At 45.6% G+C, this 26787-nt stretch overlaps 1 protein-coding gene across 2 annotated transcripts in view; it reads right to left on the bottom strand.

Moving 5' to 3' along the window:
• LOC147619195 (uncharacterized) overlaps nucleotides 1-26787 on the bottom strand; it is a 39747-nt gene that overhangs the window by 974 nt on the left and 11986 nt on the right. The gene's annotated exons all lie outside the window — the stretch shown is intronic.

Genomic DNA, 26787 nt, shown 5'->3' with positions numbered 1-26787 from the left:
AGCAATAATCTTAACATACGAGAATTAAGCACATGAGTTGTTTAGACAGCACCGAAACTGAGCATACATCCACACTGGCACTCCCTCCCAATGCAAGGAAACCACCCCCCGAACCCGTGTTCTGCTGAAATAACTTCTTTAAAGGCAACCTGATTTGCTGCTGCTCTGGGCTTAATCAGGGGTAGCCGAAGGGCGCTCAAGGCTTGTATTTTCTGCTCTTAGGGCTGAAGTGGAAGACGATGAAGAGTTAATGGGGAGGGGGGGGGGAAGGGTAATCAGAGATGCACACCCCCCACCCCCCCCCCCTCCCCCCCCCCTTTTCTTTTTTCCCCTTCCCTTCTCTTACCCTTTGCATGCCAGGCAGCACCCTTTTTTTATCCCCCCAAAGGATGGTTCCACATGCCCGGCCCCTTTGTGCTTGGTTCAGGCTTTGACTGCTCACAAAGTAAATTATTACGAGAAACTGTGAGAACATCATGCTAAACTGAACTAACCTGAGATGGAATGTGAGACACCTACGAGTATGCACCTACTACTAACAGTACAAGATGTGGCGGTGAATGGTTCTCTCTTGCGTTTGCTCATCTTCATCTTGGAGTGTTGCTGCTGTGCTCTCAATCGTTTCTCCTATCCGCTGCGTATTCCAACATGGTATCAGAGCCCCAGGTGGCTTGAAGGTTGGAAACATTGGAGAGCTTGCGGGACTGTTTCTTGAAGACCTTGGAGAGCTTGTGGGAGATTTGAAGCCCTTGCAGGACTGCTGGTTTTTTGGTGCTAATTGGAGATCTCTTGGGCTGTTCGGGACTTGGAGATTGGGTAGAAGGCGGCCATTACCGTTGGACAGCCACCTTGCATATTAGTTGTAGCCTCTTCTTCATTGTTTTTCCTACCCACCTCCCTTCACAAGACCAAAGTAATCCCCCCGAGATGGCAGACTTGCTTGAGATGGCTGAGAAGCACGTGAAGATCCCTACTCTACCCACGTTCCCGGTGGAACGACAGTTGGACGGGACCAACTATGGCATCTGGAAGGTTATGATGGAGTCTGTATTGGAGTCTTATGACTTGGCTGATTTCCTTATTGTTGGTGTTCCACGGCCAGAGTTGGAGGACGGGGAGCTTTTACCCTCTACTCGGAAAGAACGGGAGGCTCAGGCAAAGTTGTGGGATCGTGCCAATGCCCGTGTGCGTTCTTTCATCTTCCTTAATTGCACACCACAAGTGATTAATCATATAAAATATATGACGCTGGCCAGAGGGATTTGGCAGCATTTGGCTTCTCTGTATAACAAGGTATCACCCATAAGCGGATCTCCTTGGAAGTGCAAATGTGGGTGATGGATCTTGCAAAGTCTTCGACGATGCGGGAGCACATCAACAAGTTGCAAGCTCTTCAGCAAGAGGTTCTTCAGGCTAGGAAGGAGATATCTTTAGAGGACATGGCCATCACTTCGCTGTCTCATCTGACCTCTCAGTACTCAGCTTTCTACTCCTCTTTTTGATCACCACTGGCAAGCTCAGCAGCATCACATGGGAGGAGCTTGTGCCTATGGTCTTGGATTAGGAAGAGTGTTTTACGAATCCTCCACAAGGCGGAGGTTCTGAGGCCTTGACTGGCCAGCGATCGCAAGGCCTACAGCAAGCTTTCTGGGACCAGATGGTGGGATGGCTTGCCAGATGTTGGCAGCAATAGGCAGGTACATTCCAGTTCTTGCATTCGTCAATCAGAGGAGCCTTTACAGGTGAACTGTGCTTTGATGTCTCATATCATTCGGGATAAAGAGCCTCCTGTAGTTGAGGAAGCTCTTTGCCAAGGGACTTGCAAGAAAGCCAAGCAAGTGGCAGATGGTGACTTGCAAGAGGAGGTGTCTATTGAGCAGCCTCCAGGCTTTAAAGTTCAAGGTTCAGAGGGGGTGGTTTATAGGTTCTAGAAGGCCTCGTATGGTCTTCGGCAGGTTCCTAGGACTTGGCATACCAAAGTTACAGTTGATGATCCTTGTGAGCAGGTTGATGCCACTTTGTATTGGAAGCGGTTTGGTTCATTGATTTGGTTGCTGAACACCAAATTGGACTTGAGCTTCCCCGTGGGGCTATTGAGCTCATTCACGCAGACCCCTTTGAAGACTCATTGGGACACAAGATTGCGGATCTTGCGGTATCTGCACAGTGCAGAGTACGAAGGATCTTGGACTCTTCTATGATATATGGGGAAAATATGTCCAGGCCTGGCCGACTGATATATGTCCTGGCCGACTTGCATATACTGGCCGACTTGCTATTTTATTCAGTTGTGGACATTCAGGTGATGTCGGCTACTTTTATGCTGGCCGACCAGCACTGAGGGGTGATATAGATATCACCCCTGGCCCCCACTCCTCTTGTATCATTGGGTATTGTGTACCGGATTATAGCAGAGTTTATACAGCTTCTCTCTCTCTCTTCTGCGTTTGTTCTTCCACACTCAGTTCTACGTTTTCACGCTAGTGGTTCTCTCTTGCGTGTGCTCATCTTCATCGTGGAGTCTTGCTCCGTGTGCTCTCAGTTGTTTGTCTCATATTTGCTGGGTATTCCGACATGTACTTGAATTTCAATTGTATTACTTCCTTCTTGTACATAATACAAAGCAGTAGTTTAGGACTCGTGTGTGTGTTGTATGTGTGATTCCGCCGCACTCTTCTTTCTATCTCTAGAAAACTCTAGCACGTAGGCACAAGGGTTCCAACAGTTGGTATAAGAGCCTAGGGAATTGGCAAATTTCTTTTCTTTTCTGGCACCGTGTGCGTTGAAACTTGACTGCTTGCTTAGGGTAGAGCACCTAGATTCCAATAGTGCACTAGTTCAGGTTTGGGAAAAGTAAATATTTGGGCTCTCTTCATTGCACCTAGGTTATTTGGGGTATATTGTGCTTCCTTGCCCCACCAAACCCTTACCTCATCGCGCCTCAAGCACCTAGTATTCCAAATCTAGAATCTACAAGGGCCCGCAAGTGTTGTAGGATTCTGAGGACGAAGTGGCAAAACTTTCTGGAGGAGTCTTGGATGTAGGCAAGGATGTAATGGATGAGCTTCACTTCCAATCCATTCTACACCTGCACGTAGTCGGCAAGAGAGACGTCCTTTGTCTCACCGTTTTGTCTCTTTCGCAGTGTCCTCCACCAGATTCTCTCGACAGTTACTGCTCGCCTAAACCCCTTGACGTCGGGGGACTCCTGGTTTGCCGAGTTCTTCCTCCATACCTCGGTGAGGAACAAGCTCATTAATGGAGCCTCCCAAGTTCAATAGGAAGATGGACGGAGAAGTCGTCACCAATTGGACACATGCGATGGCTGCCACGTTGGCAGCAGTAGGTGGCTCAAATATTTTTCAGCTCCATTTGGTGCGTACGATATTGATGGGTGCCGCTCTCTTGTGGTGGGAAGATCACCTTAGAAACCACTCTGTGACTTGTTCTGGGATGACTGTGTTGGGGTAAAGGCATTATGCCCACCCTTATAGTGTGTACTAGCCCATGAGTTTTATAGTACATAGTACACTTAGTACTTTTAATGTACTAAGTGCACTATGTGTACTAGTGCAAATATACATGTGTGATAGGGGAGTCACACACTCATTCTATTGAGTTGACTTATCCCCACAACTCTCTCTCTCTCTCTCTCTCCTTCTTCTCTGTGTATGTCTCCCACATGAAACCCTAATTCTTCTCCCTTCAACTGGTATCAGAGCCACGGTTGTGTCCGTGTGTGTGCGGGTGTGTGGAGTCGTCTTCATCGCGAAGAAGAAGCTCGGCTATGGAGCCTTGAGCTTGGCACGAGCAGAGGAGAGCTTTACTAGGGCGGCCTGTTTCTGATTTCGGAGAGCTTGCTGTCATGTTGGGTGCTGCAAGACAGTGAGAGGCGGCAGCAACAAACAGGCTGGCGGAGCTTCGCTCGAGCTGCTGGTGAAAAGGCGGAGGCGACGTCAACAAAAAAGTTCCCGTCACGTGTAGCGCTGGCCAAGGCGTAACAAAGACACGCTTACGTGTCCCCATGGAGGTCCTGTTGCCCACGAGGAGAGCTACGCACCAACGCCAACAGCGCACGCAGGCGTTGGGCGGATACGCGAATACACGGCACTGACGAGTATGTGAAGGAGGTGGAGCCCGTCGCCTGTCAGTTTGACTCCACGCTACAGAGTTCGCAACACTAGCGTCGCCCTGCCGTGAGGCAAACGCCTGTCAGTTTGACCACGCATCACGACTACTTAGCTTGCCCGTCGCCTGTCAGTTTGATTCCATGCCTTGTTGCTGACCTGAGTCGACTCAGTCTTCTGCAGCACGCCTGAGGAGCTCTCGCCTGAGGAACTGCCATCTGCACAGTTTTTCTGCAGCAGCATCAGCCAGTTCACAAGGCTATCCAGTAAAGGGGCATTCACAATAGCAGCACCTCATCAGAGCAAATACGACTCCCCTACCTTTTCCTGCAAAACAGAAATCAGTTGATTTCAAAGATATTTTGCTTCAATTTTTTTTTGGGATTTGCAATTGAGCAGGTACAATTATCAATTGAGCAGGTACAGGTGCCAAATTGCTCAAATTTTGAGCAAAATTGGCAAAATTGGGTGACATTGGTCACATTCAGGATCAATTTGCAGGAAATTGGATGTCAAAATTTGGGGCTTTTGATGTAATTGTGCCATTGGGCATTCATACATGCTGTATGATGTGAGCAATCTCACATTTGGGCCAAAATTGCAGGAAATTGGAGTGCAAATCAAAGGGCTTTTGTGCCGATTGGGTTGATTTGCATGCAGGCACTCGCATTTGATGCTTTGGGCAATGTGTTGATGCCTGTCAAGCACTCAATGTGCCTATAAATCAAGGGGCTTTTGTGTATTGGATGTATATGTGGCCAGGGGGAAGCATTGTGAACACTCTAGATGCCTTCATGTGCGTTAATGTACCATGTATGATCAGAAATTGATCTTGAATCAAGGGGCTTTTCAAGATTTTATGCTTGTTGAGCTTGGCAAAGCAGCAGGCAAGACTTTTGTGCCTTGAATCCTCAGAAATCCACTTGCAGTCAAGGGGCTTTTGCCCAATTTCTGTTCGGGACTGTTGTATGCAATGGTGGGGACTGTAAAAGTCTAATTTTCACTCATTTGGACAGCCAGGAGAGCATTTATTGCTACTGTACTTACTGGTACAGATTTGGTACAACCTTGTACAAGTTTTGGCATGGCTGCACATTGATTTGAGTGAGGAAAAGGCTCAATTTCAGCTGCTGTACTTGCCGGTACAGATTTGGTACATCATTGGTGAGCACTTGGTACTGTTGTACAGTACTTTGGAAGGGGAACAGAGCACATTTAAGGTGCTGTCCTAAATCTGCAGCAACCAGATTTTGGTGATTTTATCACATACAGTGGGAGAAAAGGTACATTCGTGCTTCCGCAGTGGGAGATAAACTTTGGAAGAACAACTATGAGCACTTAGTGTGCTTTGGTGCAGTGTTTGCACATCTTGCAGGGAGTCAGGCATTGACAGGTTGCATATTGCTATGGCAACCACAAGTGAGAGCTCTTCATTGCTTCACATCAAGAAGCTTGAAGGCTCACATAATTATGAGATTTGGCAAACCCAGTGCTATAATGTGTTGCTCCAGAAGAAGCAGCACAAGCCCATCAAAGAAAGGGGTGTAATGCCCACTTCTCTTACTGCTGAAGAATGGGAAGATATGGATGAGCTGGCAAGATCTACTATCATGTTGTCTGTGTCAGACTCTTTACTTTTCAGCATACGTGAAGAGAAGACAACTTGGGGAATGTGGCAAAGATTGCAGGACTTGTATGCCCAGCAAAGTGCCTCAAGCAAAGTGTATTGGTTGAAGAAACTCATAGGTCTTCAAATGAAGGAAGGGGCGTCTATGGCAGCCCAAAGAAGACTAGTACTCCTTTGCCTCCATATGTGAAACTCAGTGCTATGGACAGCCCACAGTCGGATAGTGACAGGGCTGATATGGCCAAGATTCCGTATACTTCAGCTTGTGGCAGTCTCATGTATGCCATGGTTATCAATCAAAAGTTGGCAATGGACGATGAGTTCAAAGCTACCTTTCTCTTATGCACTTTGCCAGAGAGTTGGGACACATTCAGGACAGCCACTAGCAATTCCAATGCTATGCTGTCATATGCAGATGTGGAGGGTGCTCTTCTTCAAGAAGAGATGAACAAGAAGAACAACTCTGTTGGAAAGTCCAATGCAATGAATGCACGTGGGAGATCCCAACAAAGGGGTAAAAGCCAAGAACGGGGAAGGAGCAAGTCCCGCTCCAAAAAGGACTTGGAATGCCATTATTGTGGCAAGAAGGGACACATCAAAAAGCAATGCTACAAATGGAAGAATGATCAAAAGGAAAAGGGCAAAGGAAAGGACAAAGACAAAGATGAAGCCAAAGATGCAAAGCCAAAGGGCAAAAGTGGAGTCAAGATTGAAGAAGTCAATGTGTCACATGCAGGTGACAGTGAGGATGAGGTCCTATTCATGTCTTCACTTGATGCCCATTCACTTCTTGCAGGAGATGGTCATGGTAGTGATGGGAGAATTAGGGTTAGGTCATGTGGGAGACATACACAGAGAAACAACAAGGGAGAGAGAGAGAGAGAGAGTTGTGGGGATAAGTCAACTCATCAAGTGAGTGTGTGACTCCCCTATCACACATGTATATTGCACTAGTACACATAGTGCACTTAGTACATTAAAAGTACTAAGTGTACTATGTACTATAACTTATGGGCTTGTACACACTATAAGGGTGGGCATAACGCCTTTACCCCAACAACCTCCCACTTAAAGGCAAAGTGCCCTTAAGTAAAGGAAAAGAAAAAATCAGCATGTACATGATAATATACAAGGCCATATCAAGGCTGAAAATGGCCTCATCCAATGCCCATCAAGTGTCTGCAATGAGCAAACCGCTCCGGAGGCAAACTCTTTGTCAACAGATCAGCCGGGTTGTCATCCGTATGAATCTTAACAAGCTGAATTTGCTTGTTCTCTATCACCTCTCTGATGAAGTGATACTTCACATCCACATGCTTCGTCTTTGCATAAAAGACAGGGTTCTTTGCCAACTGGATGGCACTCTGACTGTCACAATGCAACAATGGAATATCCCCTGTATATCCCAAATCAACCACTAACCGAGATAGCCATAATGCCTCCTTGCAAGCCTCTGTGGCTGCAATATACTCGGCCTCTGTAGTAGATAAGGCAATGCACTTCTGCATCCTGGATATCCATGACACAGCACCTCCTGTGAATGTAAATACATAACCGGTAGTAGACTTCCGGTTACCTGGATGACCGGCATAATCCGAATCCGTGTAACCATGCACTAATGCATCCTGTTTGCCAAAGCAAATGCACATATCCTGTGTGCCCTTCAGGTATCTCATGACACCTTTCACTGCTTCCCAATGCTTCTTGCCAGGGTTGGCCATGTATCTAGAAACCACTCCCACTGCAAATGCAATGTCCGGCCTAGTAGCAACCATGGCATACATGAGACTGCCACAAGCTGAAGCATACGGAATCTTGGCCATATCAGCCCTGTCTCTATCCGACTGTGGGCTGTCCATAGCACTGAGTTTCACATATGGAGGTAAAGGAGTACTAGTCTTCTTCCCCCCGTCCATATTGAACCTCTGCAAGACTTTGCCAATGTATTCCTTCTGAGACAAATACAACACATGCTGATTTCTGTCCCGAAGTATCCGCATCCCCAAGATGTGATTTGCATCACCCAAATCCTTCATATCAAAGGTTTGATGCAGCCTCGGCTTCAAGGCATCCATCTCTTTACGAGATTTCCCGGCAATCAACATATCATCAACATACAAAATGAGAATCAAGAGACTGCCATCCAAAGCTTTCTTGGTGTACAAGCAGTGATCTATGTCACTTCTCCTGAATTTCTGAGATTTCATGAATGTATCAAATTTATGATACCATTCTCTTGGTGCCTGTTTGAGCCCATAAAGACTCTTTTTCAGCTTGCATACAAGCTTCTCCTTTCCACTTACTGCATAACCCTCTGGCTGTTGCATATATATCTCCTCATGGAGATCACCGTGAAGAAAAGCGGTCTTTACATCCATCTGGATCAAGTCCAGATCATCATGCGCAACCAAAGCCAACACAGCTCTAAGTGTGGTCATTTTGACCACTGGAGAGAAGATCTCATCAAAGTCCACACCATATTCCTGCTTGAAGCCCTTAGCCACTAACCTGGCTTTGTATCTTGGCTTTGCATCTGGTGCAACTTTGAGCCTGTAAACCCACTTGCATGGCAAAACCTTCTTGCCTGCAGGCAAAGGCACCAACTTCCAAGTTCCATTTTTGTGCAGAGAATCCATCTCTGACTTCATGGCACGCTCCCATAGAGCTTTGTCTGCCCTCTGTAAAGCCTCTTTATAACATGAGGGCTCCCCACAGTCAGTGAGCATCAAGTAGTCAACCCCTGGAACAAACCTGTCAGGGGCTCTGGAGGGTCTTGTGGACCTCCGTACCCAATGACCATCATTTGCAGGTTGCTGTCCAGCCTGCATATCACCCATTGGTGGCTCCTGTTCCATGCCATAAGGCTGAAAAATCATGCCCGGTATCTCTTCCAACTGTGGTATATCCATAGGGATATCTTCTGCCATCTCTGGCTGTCCATTTGGACCATTTTCAGCACCATTTAAGGGCTGGTTTTCCTGCTGTAATGGCTGATTTACAGCCCTTTGTTGTTGTCCATGATGTCCATCATCATCAAAGATGACTCTGCCAGGCTCCTGTTGCCTTGCAGGCTCCTTATACATGCATGTTTCATCAAAAATGACATCATTGCTGCGTATAATCTTTCTATTTATGGGATCCCAAAGTCTATACCCCATTTCACCTCTGTCACCATATCCTAGGAATATGCATTTATGAGACTTAGGATCAAGTTTGGTGCGCATTTCCCTGCGTATGTGCACGTACGCAACGCAACCAAACACTCTCAAGTGCTTGTATGACGGAGGCTTCCCTGTCCATACTTCTTCTGGCACTTTCCCACCAAGCCTCGTGTTAGGTGACCTGTTTATAAGGTGAACGGCTGTCATAACAGCTTCAGCCCAAAAACCATGAGGTAATGCAGCATGTGACAACATAGAACGGACCTTCTCCTGTATGGTCCTGTTCATCCTCTCTGCTGTCCCGTTTTGTGGAGGATCATAAGGAGTAGAGAGCTCCCTCTTGATGCCTTTAGCATCACAAAAGTCCTGAAACTGTTTGGACATATACTCTCCACCATTGTCGGAACGCAAAGCCTTCAGTGTTTTGCCAGTTTGATTTTCAACAAGAGCAACAAACTTCTCAAACACTGAGAATGTATCACTCTTTAAACGAAGAGGATAAACCCACACCTTGCGTGTGGCATCATCAATAAAAGACACAAAATATTTTGCCCCTCCCAAAGAAAGCTGAGGCATCTCACATACATCTGTATGCACAAGCTCTAACTGAGCATCTTTCTGTCCAAGAGCTTTCTTGTGGGGGCACTGTAGTTGCCTACCATATATACAATGCTCACAAAACTGAAAACTTGAAAACTTTAGAGAAGGCAAGTAACCCAAACGAGACAATTGCTCCATTCCCTTGACACTCATGTGTCCCAACCGGCTATGCCACATAGAAATTTCCGGCAGCTCGGTTGCATTTACATTAGCATGGTGACAAACACCTGCATGCATGAAATAAAGAGTGTCCACCTTAGAGCCTCTGGCAACAACCAGTGAGCCCTTACTAATTTTCCACTTTCCACTACCAAATGTCGTAACATAATCAGCATCATCAAGCTGTCCAGTAGAAAGCAGATTCTTCTTGATCTCAGACACATGCCTGACATCATGGAGCATAAGCTGTGAGCCATCTGAAAACACAAGCCTCACATCACCTCTGCCAAGAATCTTGCATGCATGGTTATCACCCAAATAAACCACTCCTTCATTGCCAGCAGTATACCTGACAAACAAGTCTCTGCAACCTGTGACATGAAAGGAGGCACCTGAATCAATGATCCATGAGTGCATACCATGACCACCTGTAAGAAGTGAATGGGCATCAAGTGAAGAAGTAAATAGGACCTCATCCTCACTGCCACCTGCATGTGACACATTGATTTCTTCAATCTTGGCTCCACTTTTGCCCTTTGGCTTTACATCTTTGGCTTCATCCTTCTCTTTGTCTTTGCCTTTTCCCTTTTCTTTTTGATCATTTTTCCATTTGTAGCATTGCTTTTTAATGTGTCCCTTCTTGCCACAATAATGGCATTCCAAATCCTTTTTGGAGCGAGACTTGCTCCTTCCCCTTTCTTGGCTTTTTCCCCTTTGTTGGGATCTCCCACGTGCATTCATTGCATTGGACTTTCAAACAGAGTTGTTTTTCCTGTTCATTTCTTCTTGAAGAAGAGCACCCTCAACATCTGCATATGACAGCATAGCATGCGAATTGCTAGTGGCTGTCCTGAATGTGTCCCAACTCTCTGGCAAAGTGCATAACAAAAAAGTGGCTTTGAACTCATCGTCCATCGCCAACTTTTGATTAATGACCTGGCTGACAATACCATTAAACTCATTTAGATGGGCTGTCATAGACGCCCCTTCCTTCATCTGAAGACCTATGAGTTTCTTCAACCAATACACTTTGCTTGAGGCACTTTGTTGGGCATACAAGTCCTGCAATCTCTGCCACATTCCCCAAGCTGTCTTCTCTTCACGAATGCTGAAAAGTAATGAGTCTGACACAGACAACATGATAGTAGATCTTGCCAGCTCATCCATATCTTCCCACTCTTCAGCAGTAAGAGAAGCGGGCATCACACCCCTTTCTTTGATAGGCTTGTGCTGCTTTTTCTGGAGCAACACATTGTAGCACTGGGTTTGCCAAATATCATAATTATGCGAGCCTTCAAGCTTCTTGATGTGAAGCAATGAAGAGCTCTCACCTGTGGTTGCCATAGCAATATGCAACCTGTAAATGCCTGACTCCCTGCAAAATGTGCAAACACTGCACCAAAAGCACACAAAGTGCTCACAGTTTTTCTCCCAAGCTTTAACTCCCACTGCGGAAGCAAGAATTCGATTTTCCTCCCACTTTATGTGATGAAAACACCAAAATCTGGTTGCTGCAGATTTTGGACAGCACCTTAAATGTGCTCTTTTGCCCTTCCAAAGTACTGTACAGCAGTACCAAGTGCTCACCAATGATGTACCAAACCTGTACCGGCAAGTACAGCAGCTGAATTTGAACCTTTTGGTCACTCAAAACAGTGTACAGCCATGCCAAAACATGCACAAAGCTGTGCCAAATCTGTACCAGCAGGTACAATAGCAATAAATGCTCTCCTGGCTGTCCAAATGAGTGAAAATCAGACTTTTACAGTCCTGTACACTGCATACAACAGTCCCGAACAGAAATTGGGCAAAAGCCCCTTGACTGCAAGCTGATTTTTGAGGATTCAAGGCATAAATGTATTGCCTGCTGCTTTGCCAAGCTCAACATGCATACGAACTTGAAAAGCCCCTTGATTTAAGATCAATTTTTGATCATACATGGTACATTGAAGCACATGAAGGCATCCAGAGTGTTCACGATGCTTCCCCCTGGCCACATATACATCAAATACATGAAAGCCCCTTGATTTACAGGCACATTGAGTGCTTGTAAGGCATCAACACATTATCCACAGCATCAAACGCGATTGCCTGCATGCAAATCAACCAAATCGGCACAAAAGCCCCTTGATTTGCACTGCAATTTTGCCCAAATGTGCGATTTTTCACATCATACAGCATGTATGAGTGCTTAATTGCACAATTACATCAAAAGCCCCAAATTTTGACATTCAATTTCCTGCAAATTGATCCTGATTTGACCAATTTCCTGCAAATTTATCCTGATTGTGACCAATGTCACCCAATTTTGCTCAAAAATTGAGCAATTGGGCACCTGTACCTACTCAATTGTTGATTGTACTTGCTCAATTGCAAATCCCAAAAAAAAATCGAGGCAAATACCTTGTAATTTCTGATTTTTCTTCAATTTGCAGATGTTGTTGCAGGAGAGGGGGGCAATTCTTGCTGATGTTGATGCTGTTGCTCCTGCTTGTTGCTTCTTCTACAGCATTCCATTGAAGCACGAGGCTAACGAGTCCATAGGTTAAGATCTCCTACTCCATCTCCTTCTGTTGGACTGCAGTGGGTGAAGCGAGGGGTCCAGTCGGCGGCAACAAGAAGCTGGGCAACAGATGGCTGAAGCGAGGGCGGCTCTGGGCAATTAGTATGGGCCACGTGCTGATGGTGATTAACAAGCCTTCGCCAATGGCTCAACGCCCGCCAGCCTACGATCGAAAGCCTTCGCCTAGTTGTATGGCTTTTACGCTTTCGCTTCAGTTTCACCTAGCGCCTACACTTGCAGTCGACGACTCTGGTTGTTCGCTCCGTTGCTGCGATGCCGCCTATTTCGCCTAGTACTAAGACTAGTACTCGATGGACGCCCCGCTATGCTGCTTTGGCTGCTGCGACTGTTGGGCAGCGTAGACTACCTGCTGCGCTGCCTGCTGGTTCTTCTCCTGTTGGACGCAGCCTGTGTGGTGCTCTTGTCGTGTCCTTGCGCTTCAGTTGCTGTAGGCGCCTGACTACTCCGACTGCCTTTGCTTGTGTTCGCTGGCTGATGAACGCCTCACCACATTCACACGAGCAAGCCTGCTTACACTTCACTGCTTTGCTGCAAGCCTACAACTGGCTGTTGGCTACCTTTTGCCACCACGACCAATTGAATGGGAGAGTCGAGCTGCTGTCTGCACAGAGATTCGAAGGGCACTGGCTCTGATACCAGTTGATGGGAGAATTAGGGTTAGGTCATGTGGGAGACATACACAGAGAAACAACAAGGGAGAGAGAGAGAGAGAGAGTTGTGGGGATAAGTCAACTCATCAAGTGAGTGTGTGACTCCCCTATCACACATGTATATTGCACTAGTACACATAGTGCACTTAGTACATTAAAAGTACTAAGTGTACTATGTACTATAACTTATGGGCTTGTACACACTATAAGGGTGGGCATAACAGGTAGCACTCATGGATCATTGATTCAGGTGCCTCCTTTCATGTCACAGGTTGCAGAGACTTGTTTGTCAGGTATACTGCTGGCAATGAAGGAGTAGTTTATTTGGGTGACAACAATGCATGCAAGATTCTTGGCAGAGGTGATATGAGGCTTGTGTTTTCAGATGGCTCACAGCTTATGCTCCATGATGTCAGGCATGTGCCTGAGATCAGGAAGAACCTGCTTTCTACTGGACAGCTTGATGATGCTAATTAAAGAGGGAGCTCTCTACTCCTTATGATCCTCCACAAAACGGGACAGCAGAGAGGATGAACAGGACCATTCAGGAGAAGGTCCGTTCTATGTTGTCACATGCTGCGTTACCTCATGGTTTTTTGGGCTGAAGCTGTTATGACAGCCGTTCATCTTATAAACAGGTCACCTAACACGAGGCTTGGTGGGAAAGTGCCAGAGGAAGTATGGACAGGGAAGCCTCCGTCCTACAAGCACTTGAGAGTGTTTGGTTGCGTTGCGTACGTGCACATACGCAGGGAAATGCGCACCAAACTTGATCCTAAGTCTCACAAATGCATATTCCTAGGATATGGTGACAGAGGTGAAATGGGATATAGACTTTGGGATCCAGTGAATAGAAAGATTATACGCAGCAATGATGTCATTTTTTATGAAACATGCATGTATAAGGAGCCTGCAAGGCAACAGGAGCCTGGCAGAGTCATCTTTGATGATGATGGACATCATGGACAACAACCAAGGGCTGTAAATCAGCCATTACAGCAACAAAACCAGCCCTTAAATGGTGCTGAAAATGGTCCAAATGGACAGCCAGAGATGGCAGAAGATATCCCGATGGATATGCCACAGTTAGAGGAGATACCGGGCATGATCTTTCAACCTTATGGCATGGAACAGGAGCCACCAATAGGTGATATGCAGGCTGGACAGCAACCTGCAAATGATGGTCATTGGGTACGGAGGTCCACAAGACTCTCCAGAGCCCCTGACAGGTTTGTTCCAGGGGTTGATTACTTGATGCTTTACTGACTATGGAGAGCCCTTTTGTTATAAGGAGGCTTTACAGAGGGCAGACAAGGCTCTTTGGGAGCGTGCTATGAAGTCAGAGATGGATTCTCTGCACAAAAATGGAACATGGAAGTTGGTGCATTTGCCTACAGGCAAGAAGGTTTTGCCTTGTAAGTGGGTTTACAGGCTCAAAGTTGCACCTGATGCAAAGCCAAGATACAAAGCCAGGTTAGTGGCTAACGGCTTCAAGCAGGAATATGGTGTTGACTTTGATGAGATCTTCTCTCCAGTGGTCAAAATGACCACACTTAGAGCTGTATTAGCTTTGGTTGCTCATGATGATCTGGATTTAATTCAGATGGATGTGAAGACTGCTTTTCTTCACGGTGATCTCCATGAGGAGATATATATGCAACAGCCAGAGGGTTATGCAGTAAGGGGAAAGGAGAAGCTTGTATGCAAGCTGAAAAAGAGTCTTTATGGGCTCAAACAGGCACCAAGGGAATGGTATCATAAATTTGATACATTCATGAAATCACAGGATTTCAGGAGAAGTGACATAGATCACTGCTTATACACCAAGAAAGCTTTGGATGGCAGTCTATTGATCCTCATCTTGTATGTTGATGATATGTTGCCAGGAAATCTCGTAAAGAGATGGATGCCTTGAAGAAGAGGCTGCATCAGACCTTTGATATGAAGGATTTGGGTGATGCAAATCACATTTTGGGTATGCGGATACTTCGGGACAGAAATCAGCATGTGTTGTATTTGTCTCAGAAGGAATACATTGGCAAAGTTTTGCAAAGGTTCAATATGGACGGGGGGAAGAAGACTAGTACTCCTTTGCCTCCATATGTGAAACTCAGTGCTATGGACAGCCCACAGTCGGATAGTGACAGAGCTGATATGGCCAAGATTCCGTATGCTTCAACTTGTGGCAGTCTCATGTATGCCATGGTTGCTACTAGGCCGGACATTGCATTTGCAGTGGGAGTGGTTTCTAGATACATGGCCAAACCTGGCAAGAAGCATTGGGAAGCAGTGAAAGGTGTCATGAGATACCTGAAGGGCACACAGGATATGTGCATATGCTTTGGCAAATAGGATGCATTAGTGCATGGTTACACGGATTCGGATTATGCCGGTCATCCAGATAACTGGAAGTCTACTACCGGTTATGTGTTTACATTCACAGGAGGTGCTGTGTCATGGATATCCAGGATGCAGAAGTGCACTGCCTTATCTACTACTGAGGCCGAGTATATTGCAGCCACAGAGGCTTGCAAGGAGGCATTATGGCTATCTCGGTTAGTGGTTGATTTGGGTTATACAGGGGATATTCCATTGTTGCATTGTGACAGTCAGAGTGCCATCCAGTTGGCAAAGAACCCTGTCTTTCATGCAAAGACGAAGCATGTGGATGTGAAGTATCACTTCATCAGAGAGGTGATAGAGAACAAGCAAATTCAGCTTGTTAAGATTCATACGGATGACAACCCGGCTGATCTGTTGACAAAGAGTTTACCTCCGGAGCGGTTTGCTCATTGCAGACACTTGATGGGGATTGGATGAGGCCAGTTTCAGCCTTGATATGGCCTTGTATATTATCATGTACATGCTGATTTTTCTTTTCCTTCATTTAAGGGCACTTTGCCTTTAAGTGGGAGGTTGTTGGGGTAAAGGCATTATGCCCACCCTTATAGTGTGTACTAGCCCATGAGTTTTATAGTACATAGTACACTTAGTACTTTTAATGTACTAAGTGCACTATGTGTACTAGTGCAAATATACATGTGTGATAGGGGAGTCACACACTCATTCTATTGAGTTGACTTATCCCCACAACTCTCTCTCTCTCTCTCTCCTTCTTCTCTGTGTATGTCTCCCACATGAAACCCTAATTCTTCTCCCTTCAGACTGCCGCCACAAGGCGGTCTTGAAGCAGTTTATTCGTGTAGATTACCAACGTGAACTGAAGAAACAGTGGGAGAATCCTATGCAGAAACATGGCGAATAAGCTTTTGCTCGTGCTCCCAAGGACCGTCCAATGGTCAAAGCAGGTTGAGTGATTTGTGGATGGTTTGGAACTGTTTGCACGCAAATGTTCGTGCACATCGGTCCCATGATCTTTCAAATGTGCTTTGTCTTGCTACAACCCTTGGACGCAAGAAAGTTCCAAGTCTAGGACTCGACAACAAGGGTAGCAAAAAGACAAAGACAAGGTAGCCAGTCCAAGGCTAAGGATTGTAAGGACAAGGCAAGTGGGGGGAGCCTCGAGGACTCGCCTCACCCTTGAAGAGCGTCGCGCCAAGATGGTTGTCGAACAATGCTTTGAATGTGACTCCACCGAGCAAATCGTGAAGGATTGTCCAAAGACCTTGGAGAAGCAATCCAAGGAGGAGGCTTCTTCAGAACCAAAGGAGCAGTCCAACGAGAAGGCGTCTTTAGAATCAGAGGATGAGTGTGAAGGAGATGCATGTGCGCGCGTCTCGGCTTTTTTTATTTCTCGAGTTGAGCACACACTGAGGGTGCTTCATTGCATCATACCACAAGTACAAAAAGAGGAAGTTTTCAGCCAGGTCTCTGAGGAGAGTCTCCATAGTTGTCATTTGCACTCAAAGGAGAATCTTTGGCTTCAGTGGCGATCGCTTCAGTTTTTGGGGTTGTTTAGGAGGACTCTTCTCACCTGCCATTTGCATTGGGTGGAGTATCTTCAGTGTCTAATGTCATGGAGACACCACAAGAGGACATGTCATTACATATATCTTCGTCATGGGAGGATAGGCCACTTGGTGTATCTTCACAAGAGAGAGATTTCTTGGAGACTGTGCCGACAACAACCAGGTTTTGACTTCAGTGTATCAGCGGATGTATTACTTGGAGTATGTTCCACAGGACAAGTGGTTTAGACACACATGTGCCGAGCAGTACTGATGGATACATATTTTCTACAAAGTTTATGAGGAGTATGGTTCTTGGAACTACTTTCTTCCTTCAAGGTGCATTGGAGAGGTGCAAGCAATTCTTGTGCTCCATCTAAGCTGATGCATTAGTGGCTAGAGTTTGGATAGTAGAGTTTTGTTCGGCCATTCTCTAGAGTGTTCTTCTCGTGGGCTACTGGGGAATACTCAAAGGTGTGCAATGTTTTTTAATAGACGGTTGGATAAACGGTGCTTGATCAGGTAGAAGCTGGTCATCCGCAAGTTTCTCTACAAGTCTTTGAGCCTTCACATTGGACACAAAGAGGTCTCGCAATGTTCGAGATCTTGGGTATCTTGGATGAGCTTTGCTTGGATCTTTTCCTTTTATGGAAGGACACTTTATATATACACCATGCAACTGAGGACAGTTGCAATGCAAGTAGGGGAGAATGTGACACACCTATGAGTATGCAAGGCAAAGCCAGACATCAAATAGCAACCGACGGGCAGGGTCGGACAACACAAGTGACATGTGGCGCTACCACGTGGTGACAGTGACATGAAACTAATGATGTGGCAGTCAGGGTGGTACAGCTCGCTGACAGCTACTACTGGCCAACTAGGAGCATTGGTACACACACACACGTGAGTAGCCAAATCATCATATTCATTTGCTTTCCTCAGCATTGTGTTTCACGCAGCGTTCGTATTTCACAGAGCGTTTCTTTATAGGCAAAGTGCTAAGTCAAGAGTGAACAGTAGGTTACAAGGCTGTGATTTGACGTCTTTATTATCTTGTACTTGAATTTCAATTGTATTACTTCTTTCTTGTACATAATACAAAGCAATAGTTTAGGACTCATAAGTGTTGTATGTGTGATTCCGCCGCACTCTTCTTTCTATCTCTGGAAAACCCTAGCACATAGGCGCAAGTGTTCTACATGGAATGGCTAAAGGATTTTTTGGTAAGTGAGTCCTCCATTTGAAATGCCAAACATTCTAAACTAAGTGCTTTGGAGCAACACGAGTCTTCGAGTCAACCGAACAATTGTCCGCAACGAATGAAATGGGTACACTCAAGCTTTGGCGATATGCATTTGAGATACACATAACCTTATCTAGATAGTGGATAGTGAACCACCCTTGAGTAACCCTCTCACATCAAGGATATCACTGGAGTAACGAGTTCAAAGTTATCAACCATTGGTGATGGTGTGAAGTTACCAACTAATTATTAGGTCATACTAACCCATGAATTTGATGCTTAGAAATATATCCAATTCCTGAAAAGGAGCCAAATAAATGAATGTCTCTTTTTGACCATGCATCTTGAGTTCTACATTTCCCCCCCGCTCAATCAGTGTAACAAACTCCACCTCAGAAAGCACCTCATACACTGTAAACTGTTGTGGGTGTTACTAACAACTTAGCTTTCTCCACAATTGTAGGAGAAATCAAATCCTCCTTATTGACTTGATAAAAAAGTACTAAAATCTTGACCCCATGAACTTCGCCAGAGCATTGCAGAGTCTCCTTCCTCCAGAGGCCTCATTCCAATAAAAAAGGACTCCCTCCTTCTGGACGGAAACACAAGAAGGAACATAGATTATGAAATTTCCTTCTACGTCAATCCCATGTCTAATTGATTCGCTAACCGAAAGTTGTGTGACCTGGGCTTCCATCATTGTACTTCATCATCTCGGCACTTTGTGCGAGCACTAGTGCCATTTGAAGATCGATGGTTCAAACATACACACATACCATTGGGTTTGCATGTCTAAACCATACAAGAATTGCACTATAAATCCAAGTGAGTGACTTTGTTGGCAAATTGGAGGACTGGTTGCGTGTTTTGGCGCAATCCCTGAAACTCGTCCTCGAGCCACTCAAGATAATGAGGCAGTAGAAACCAATTCTTCAGATCAATGACAAACTAGTCCCATTCAGAGGCAAAAACCCAAATTGTGAGTCCACCAAGATTGTCACATGTGGAAGCTTTGGGTGTCACGTGCATCCCACACTTGGATGCCATGTAGACATTTCTGTACAAAAGGTGCAGGACCTGGGATGGTGAACTGGTCCCATGTGAGCCCAGTCCGGGACGAGTCAGCCAGGGATCCATCTCAGTTGTCCAAGGTCAGGTGTGCATTGTCCTGCACAGGAGTCTAAGGTCAGGTGTGCACTGTCCTGCACATGAAACAGTGCCAGTCCGCACTGGGAGTCTCCCTCTGGAATGATGTCAGTGACTCTGTGTATATGGTATGGTACCGGATGCCAAATCACTGAGTAGTTAGTGTTTAGGACAAGGGGCCAGCCCATAGGGCTACCCCAAGTCGTAGTGTGGGCATGGGGATGGTGTGAAACCACCCCCATGAGGGCCAGGAAGGCCCTGGCTGTACCCATCAGCCATGGGTAGGCCATTGAGGGCTGTAGGACAGCCCTAGGGGCAGGTCAGGGGTAGCCGACTGGTTATCCAGCCCTAGGAGAGGTATAAAGCAAGTATGGGGCAGCCCATACAGGCTGCCCAGCCTCCAGAAAAGGGGGTATTCAGTACCCAGCCTCCCAGGCAGCAGGCGCCTAAGTGCCCAGCCATGCAGTAAAGTGATGCGCAGCAGTTTATGTATTTTTTCCAGCATTTAATGCTGTGATCTCAGTCGTGGGCAGAAAGGGAACTGGCCAACTGCAGTAGTACTGGCCGACTGCTCATAATGGAGTAGTATAAATAGAGATGCCCACAATCCCATTCATTCATCTCATTCTTCACCAAGAGCTCAAGCATAAGAGGCTAGACAAGCCAAGAGGGTGCTAAGCAAAGGGGTGAAGGATTTCAGGTCAAGGGCAGGGGCAGGGAATTCCCAGCCAAGAAAGGTCCAAGATTTCTGTATTTTCTTTCAAATTTACATCATTCTAATAAAGCAAATACACCATCCGTGGTGGGGGCCCTCCAGAGGGTATTTGAGACCCAATACTGTGTCCTCTCCATCTCTCTCTCCCTCTCTCTTTTTTCTGCACGTCTCCTTTCAGTTTGTGCGTTAATTTCCGTCGCGAAAAGAGTGCTGATTTTTGAGTATTGAAGTTACCGATTCTTCTCCGAAGCTTCCACATGTTACCGTGGTATCAGAGCCTACTTCAAATACAAAGATTCAGCAAAGAAACCAGAATCTTTTCTCGCTCGTGTGGTTGGTTTTTAGACGCCGGTGGACTACCCTTTTCGGAGTGACTCCTGTCCCTCTAAGGACGGTTGGTTTTCAGCCTCCGGAAGCCTCCAGACGTCTCCCACACAGATAGTGGATGGTCAAATTGCGTTCCGGAAAGGAAGTGCATTTTCCTGCTATGGCGAGCTTCGACGACGAGAGAGACCAAGAACCATGGGACCAGAGTGCACCAGGCAGCCCAGCTAGGGCACCAGGCTTGAGTGTCACAGACATGTTCCAGCAAATGATGCGAGCAATCGCAGAAAAGACAGCCAAGTTGGATGAGCAAAAGACGCAGATCTTGGCACTGGAGGAGCGTACCCGCTCTCCAACGTCGTGTTTCCCATCTCCTCCTCCCTCTCCTTCCGTATACCAGATTCCAGATCCTCGACACAGGGACCCTCTCGCGAGGTCACAGCCACAGCCAAACTCTTTGCTTGAGTTACAGATGCGTGCATTGGAGATCCAACAATGAGAAGACGAAGCCATGCGACGCGTGGAACACGAGCGTTACCTCAAAGAATTGGACGCCAGATTGACACCGGCGGCGCCCTCGAATCATTTTCCCGAGAAAATGAACTTCAGTAAGTATAATGGTAAACTCGATCCCACAACTCTTTATTCATGGTTGCATCAATTTGAAGCTTACTTTGCCGCACTTAGGAAAACAGATACTGACAGAGTGATCTTAGCCAGTTGGTACTTGGAAGGTGAGGTCATTCCTTAGTGGACTCAGCAGGCTCATGCCCACACCAGAGTAGGTATAGCAGGTTATGTGTGGGACGAGTTTGTCCGCGACCTTAAGCAGCGGTTTCTACCACCCCACTACCTTGAGCGACTCGAAGACGAGTTCAGGGGAGCACGTCAGAACGCGCAACCAATCCTTCAGTTTGCCAATAGAATTTCGACTTTATGTCTGCAATTAGGCTTATCTGATATGGACAAGAAAGGGTAGTTTTTGTATGGCCTGGACACGCAAATCCAATGGGAGGTGCGTATGTTTAGGCCAACCACTTATGAAGACGCACTCTCGCTTACGCAGAGTGCAGAAATGAAACATAATGGTGGCAAGCCCAAGACTTCCTAGCCGGCTTCTCCTAGGGCTACCGCCTCGGGGGGCAAAAGCCAGAACCAGACGGGGTCTTCCCCCTAGGACAGAGCCCGAGAGCCTCTGGCTCCAAGAACTCGAACAATGCGTCTAAGCTTACTCCAGACCAGAAAGCGGAGGCAGGCAAGACAGGTGGCAAGTTGAGTGCTGAGGAGCTTTCTCAGTACAAGGAGGAGGGTAGATGTTTCTTTTGTCATACAAAAGGACATACTTCTCGGGATTGTCCGAAGAAGCCTCCAAAGCCCGCCGCCGCCGCCTCCACAACTTCCGTGGTGAGCTCAGCTCCCACACAAACCCCAGCGGCTACCCCTAGTTCTTCAAACCCCGGTGCTTCAGTGGGACCAATTATTAGCCGAGAGCTCGAACAGATAAGCAGAAGGGCGTCCATGACCAGGAGTATGAGCGCAACGAATTGCTCAAGTCCTTTGGCTACATAGGTGGCCAGAGAGTCGTTGTCTTGTTTGACAGCGGCAACACGGAGGATGGGGTCACAGAACAGGCCGCCAGGACTTATCTCCCGGTCTGTGATATGCAGCAGAAGTCTTTGTATTGGAAGATCCTGTCACACAAATGCTCACACCGTCTTCTGTATCCTAAGTTTCGTGAGTTTAGCAATCCATTTAAATACTTCAAACTTTAAAGAGATATGAGAGAGAGATATGAGAACTGTACACCAGATTGGGTCCCGAATTACCCACTGAAGGGCCCCCTATCCCGATAACGAGATAGTATTTGCTTTATTTCCTTAGAGAGAATGACTGTGGACTGTAGATAAGCCAAACGCAAGATCTCGGAGGATCGGAGATTGGCTAAACTGTACACGGCTGTAGAAACACCTCGATGACCTGATCTCGAGCCTATGCACTCTTCCCAAGGGCATGAGCAAGGGCTCCACACCTGAGGCTGAGAAAAGGATATGGTGGACTGTTCTAAGCTATGTTAGAATGCTGTAAATGCTTATGAATGCTGTGTTACCTTCACCAGATGACTGTTACATGTATGGATGATGCACAGAAGACTGGATACTGATGTAAACTGATGATTCAGGACTGAGAACTGCTGTAGACTGAAACGCAGACCTGTAGGGATGATGCTCGACTAAAACACAGGTGTGTTGCTGTTGGACAGAAACGCAGGTGTGCTACTGAACTGAACTGTAAACGCAGATGACTGTACGGCTAGTTCACATGCAGAAAACGCAGGCTGTATGCTGATTCAAGGACTGAACTGATGCTGGTTGCAAGCGCCTAGGGCTGTAGGGACTACTGAACTGCAGGTGTTGGATGAACAAGGCTGGTTGAAGCAACCTCAAGCACTCCAAGGGCTGGATGAGACTAGTCTAGAGCTAAAGGCAAGGGAACTCCTAGGGCTGAGGAGGAAAGCTCTTAGCACACTGAAGACTGAATGATAAACTAAGCCCTATGCAAAGCCTCTTTATACTAACTGGAGGTTGGTCAAGTTGGCTGGTCATTTAATAAAGTTTATATTTATAAATGACAAATAATGCAAATAATGCTAAATAAATACTATAAAATACGAAAAAAATACCACATAAATCCTAGTAAATTCCCTAAGGCTTCTGGGATGTTCTAAATGATGCACAGGCATATGCATGCATATTATGCAGAATGGAGAGTGCTTTCTGATGCAAACCCTAAGGCTTCTACTGACTCTACATGCATGAATGATTCTCTCCGAGTGGGTTAAGGAACTTGACTGACTGACTGACCTGCTAAGGCTGAGGAATGACCTACGTAGCTCATGCCTTACTTATCCAGGACTGAGGATGTACAATGGGGTCACGGCGTACGACAAATATCATCCTACTGGGTTCTAATACTGTACAACTGTTGCACTTCTGATGATGAGCCATCTTGTCACCATGCACTGAGTGCAGAGTGCATGTGACATTCCCTCCTGATTAGCTTGGCGGCAGGTTCATGGCTTCCAAGTAGTCTGCCAATAACTGGGAGTACTCCTGGAAGAACTCCTCGTCGAGCCATACGGCTTCGTGGGTGCCTCGATCTCGGAATTTCGTATAGAACTGACGAATTCGTCGACCGGAACCATGCTTCCATCAATGAAGAAGGATCTGCTCAGGCTCAATCACTTCTACCTTGTCTACCACGTCTGGCTACTGTTCATCTGAAACATCAAACACTTCTAGACCAACATATGGTTTTAGCCAAGAAACATGGAAAACATCATGCATTGTCTAACTAGCAGGCAACTTTAACTTCATGGAGACATCACTTAACTTCTTAACTATTGAAAAAGGGCCAAAACTACGGAATGAAAGCTTGGGACAATGTTTGTCCACTTCTTTCAATCTCTGCTTCATGATAATACCCAAAACCAAAGGTAAGGCATTAACACTACAATTGAAGCTCTTTGGTAGATCAGTGTTTGAATAGTCTCACTTTTACCAATGTGGTTCCTTCTGCCTTTACAGGATTGTGTTCTTTTTTAGATGATCTTAACTACATTGTTTTTGATAGGGATTGTAATGATCGATATGAGTGTATAAAGTTTGAAGTTTCCAAATTTCATTGTTCTACGCCCAGATACCTCCTGATGGATACTTGGCGAGATACATGTCCACCATGCATTGACCCTGATAGTACTCAACCTGAACATCGCGGGGGTTATAGTGCTCCTCCTTTTCAAACTCATTCTAGGTACTTTTATGCTCCCTTAGGTAAAATTTGCTGTGGGAATCACTTTGTCACTTTATTCTATCAACAGCATCATCCATTTTCACATTGTCAAGAATGTGCACGACTCGTATTAGGGGAAGCTTCACACATTTGTTGGCTATGCCGCTCTTACCTTCGACGATATGGCACGGACTTAATGAAACAAATTGTGGGAATTACACCCCAATGCCATAACCTTCTTGATGTGAGAGTACCAGACCAAGAACCAAATCAACGTAGATTACCTGAGGAGGTTCAAGCACAACAATGGAGGGATACATGCATAAATGACTTGCAACCACCTATCTTGCAAGCCCTTCTTCCCCCAACCTCAACATGTCAATTTTGGATCACTATGAGTACCTATATTGAGCAATTCCAAAATCGGAATTGTTTGCTTAACCTTCCCATAGAACCAATGCCATATTTTAGCAAGGAAGCACTCCTTCCTCTACCACCTTTTCCAAAGGCCGGCTTTTGTACAGAGTTGTCCTTGCATCTTGAAGTGATTGATACCATCTTTCTAGCAGAAGTGGACATGGATCCACCACCAGTGCAAGGGTAAGCTCATCAACTCCACAATAAGATCAACAAGCCAGGGCACTTTTCTCCCACTGGGTTTTTTCCCTCGTCTATATTCGGTGATTCGCACCAATAACAAATTTTATTCTTTTCTTTTCTTTTCTTGTTTGTTAATAAGACATTTTGCAGAGATCTCAGCTAAACAAGAGCATACAAACACATCCCAATAGTCCACCTACCGTGCACACAAATTAGGAAGGGAGGAGACATGCAATGTCTACAAAGAGCAAAGAGAAGCAATCTGCACATCAGCAATGCATCAATGCAAACGCACAACATCAACGAGCACTACAACAGGTGTATTCAAATCATAATCTTTTGTTCTTTATGTGCTTTTCACTTTTGCATATATTGTTTGCATGTTCACACACAGTTGGCTGGTTTAAGTTTTAAATTAGTTGTTACTATGTGGTGAGTGATTTCTAGATTCTTAGAGGACTTAGTAGAAGGTATTTCTATTTGAAGACGGTGTTAGATATATACCAACGGAGTATACCAAGTTCTTATGCTCTCGAAGTATATTAGTTATCCCTAGTGGTAGCTACCTCTTGGGTATGGGCTAGGTGCTACGATTAATAAAAAATTTACGAAACTCATGCCCTAAAAAATATATACAAGTGAATCGAGACATGACGTGTCTACACCATGTGGAATAACCTTGGGTTGTCTTAGCACCTTGGGGCCGATGCCTTGGTTTCCATGGGGTGAACACTAACGTCTAAAAGATTAAGAAGAAGACCTTCAAGGACTCTTATCGCCTTAATAGATGCTGGTAGGACTCTGGGGTACATTATGGGCCCTCGAGACCGATGCCCTCATCTTCATGAGGTACTCCTTATGTCAAAAAGAAAGAAAAGGGTCTGTCGCCCTTGAGATACTTAGCGGTCTTTAGATTCTCTTGGCGGAGATCTCTTGGCCATTGCTTGGGTCTCATTGGGATGGAACCTTCCTCTTTATCAAGCTAAAAATAATAATTCTCTTTAATCTTCTGCTCTTTACACACATACACACACACACACACACAAAAAAAAAAAAAAAGAAAGAAAGAAAGGTCCAATCACCATTGCTTATATTTAGGAATAGGATTGCCACTTAGGAATAACTTTAACACTTGTAAGACACTGAGACTGCGGTCATAACCTGCGGTGTACAAGCACACTTGCCTTTGCATAGCACTATCTACCACTTAGTCTCACTTTGACTAGTCTTTACTCACTTCTTTTAACACTCTTTAAAACTCTGATCGGCCAATTCTGGCCGGAAGCAATTAATGCGAGAAAGCGGGATTGTAGCTATGGGAACATAAAGACGCACATAATTTTTCCATATTTTTGTGCCGAAGTGCAATGTAAATCGTTTTAGGCCAATGTGGGTTCTAAATGAGAGTTCTAAGTGTATTAAGCAAGGCTCACTTATGAGGTTGTCCGCCCATGTGTGAAAGAGGCCTTGGGTTAGGGTTAGTGACATCTCTATAAAAGAGATGTTAGCTAAAGAAAGTGGACGTTTTTGGCCATTCTCATAAGCTATTGAGTGAAGCTCTTGAGCTCTCAAGCTATGGCAACTCTCTAACTCTCTCTATTGTACTCTAATGAGCATCAAGCTCCAATGAGTATAGCTCCACTTCATTCTCTTAATCTGTTTTAGCATCATTGAAGTAGATTAATCTGTGATTAGTTGAATGCTTCTTTCTTTCTCTTGTGTATGCTGCATGCTTGTAGTGTGTGTGTGTGTGTAGTCTGCATTGATGCAAGCTCTTGTCCACTTCATTGGTAATGAGTTATTCATGGATAGACTCTCTCTATGAGCTTGTGGTTTTGTGAATGTTACATTCTATGCTTGCTTAAGCTTGTGGGTTAGTAGATGCACGCTTATAGATTTGCTGGCATTTAGGGAAAGCTAAGATTTAATCAATGTTTGAATAGGATTAAGAGATTGCCATGCATTGCTTGTTCTCTTGATTAGTGAAGTGGGTTTAAGGGATTGAGAGATTGATTGAGGGGTTGAATGGTTGAATCGTCAAGTGGTGGTTCGTGTATGTGAGCTCTCCCGCAAGGAATAAGCCTTCATGCACTAATCGGATCAAGTCCTCGGATTGACATTGTGTTTCTCAACACATTTGTTGATCGGTAG

This window comes from Cibotium barometz, chromosome 33 (genome assembly GCF_041138505.1).
Source record: "Cibotium barometz isolate CiBa-2024 chromosome 33, ASM4113850v1, whole genome shotgun sequence".
Taxonomy (NCBI): domain Eukaryota; kingdom Viridiplantae; phylum Streptophyta; class Polypodiopsida; order Cyatheales; family Cibotiaceae; genus Cibotium; species Cibotium barometz.
This window is presented reverse-complemented; position numbering and strand designations above follow the sequence as displayed.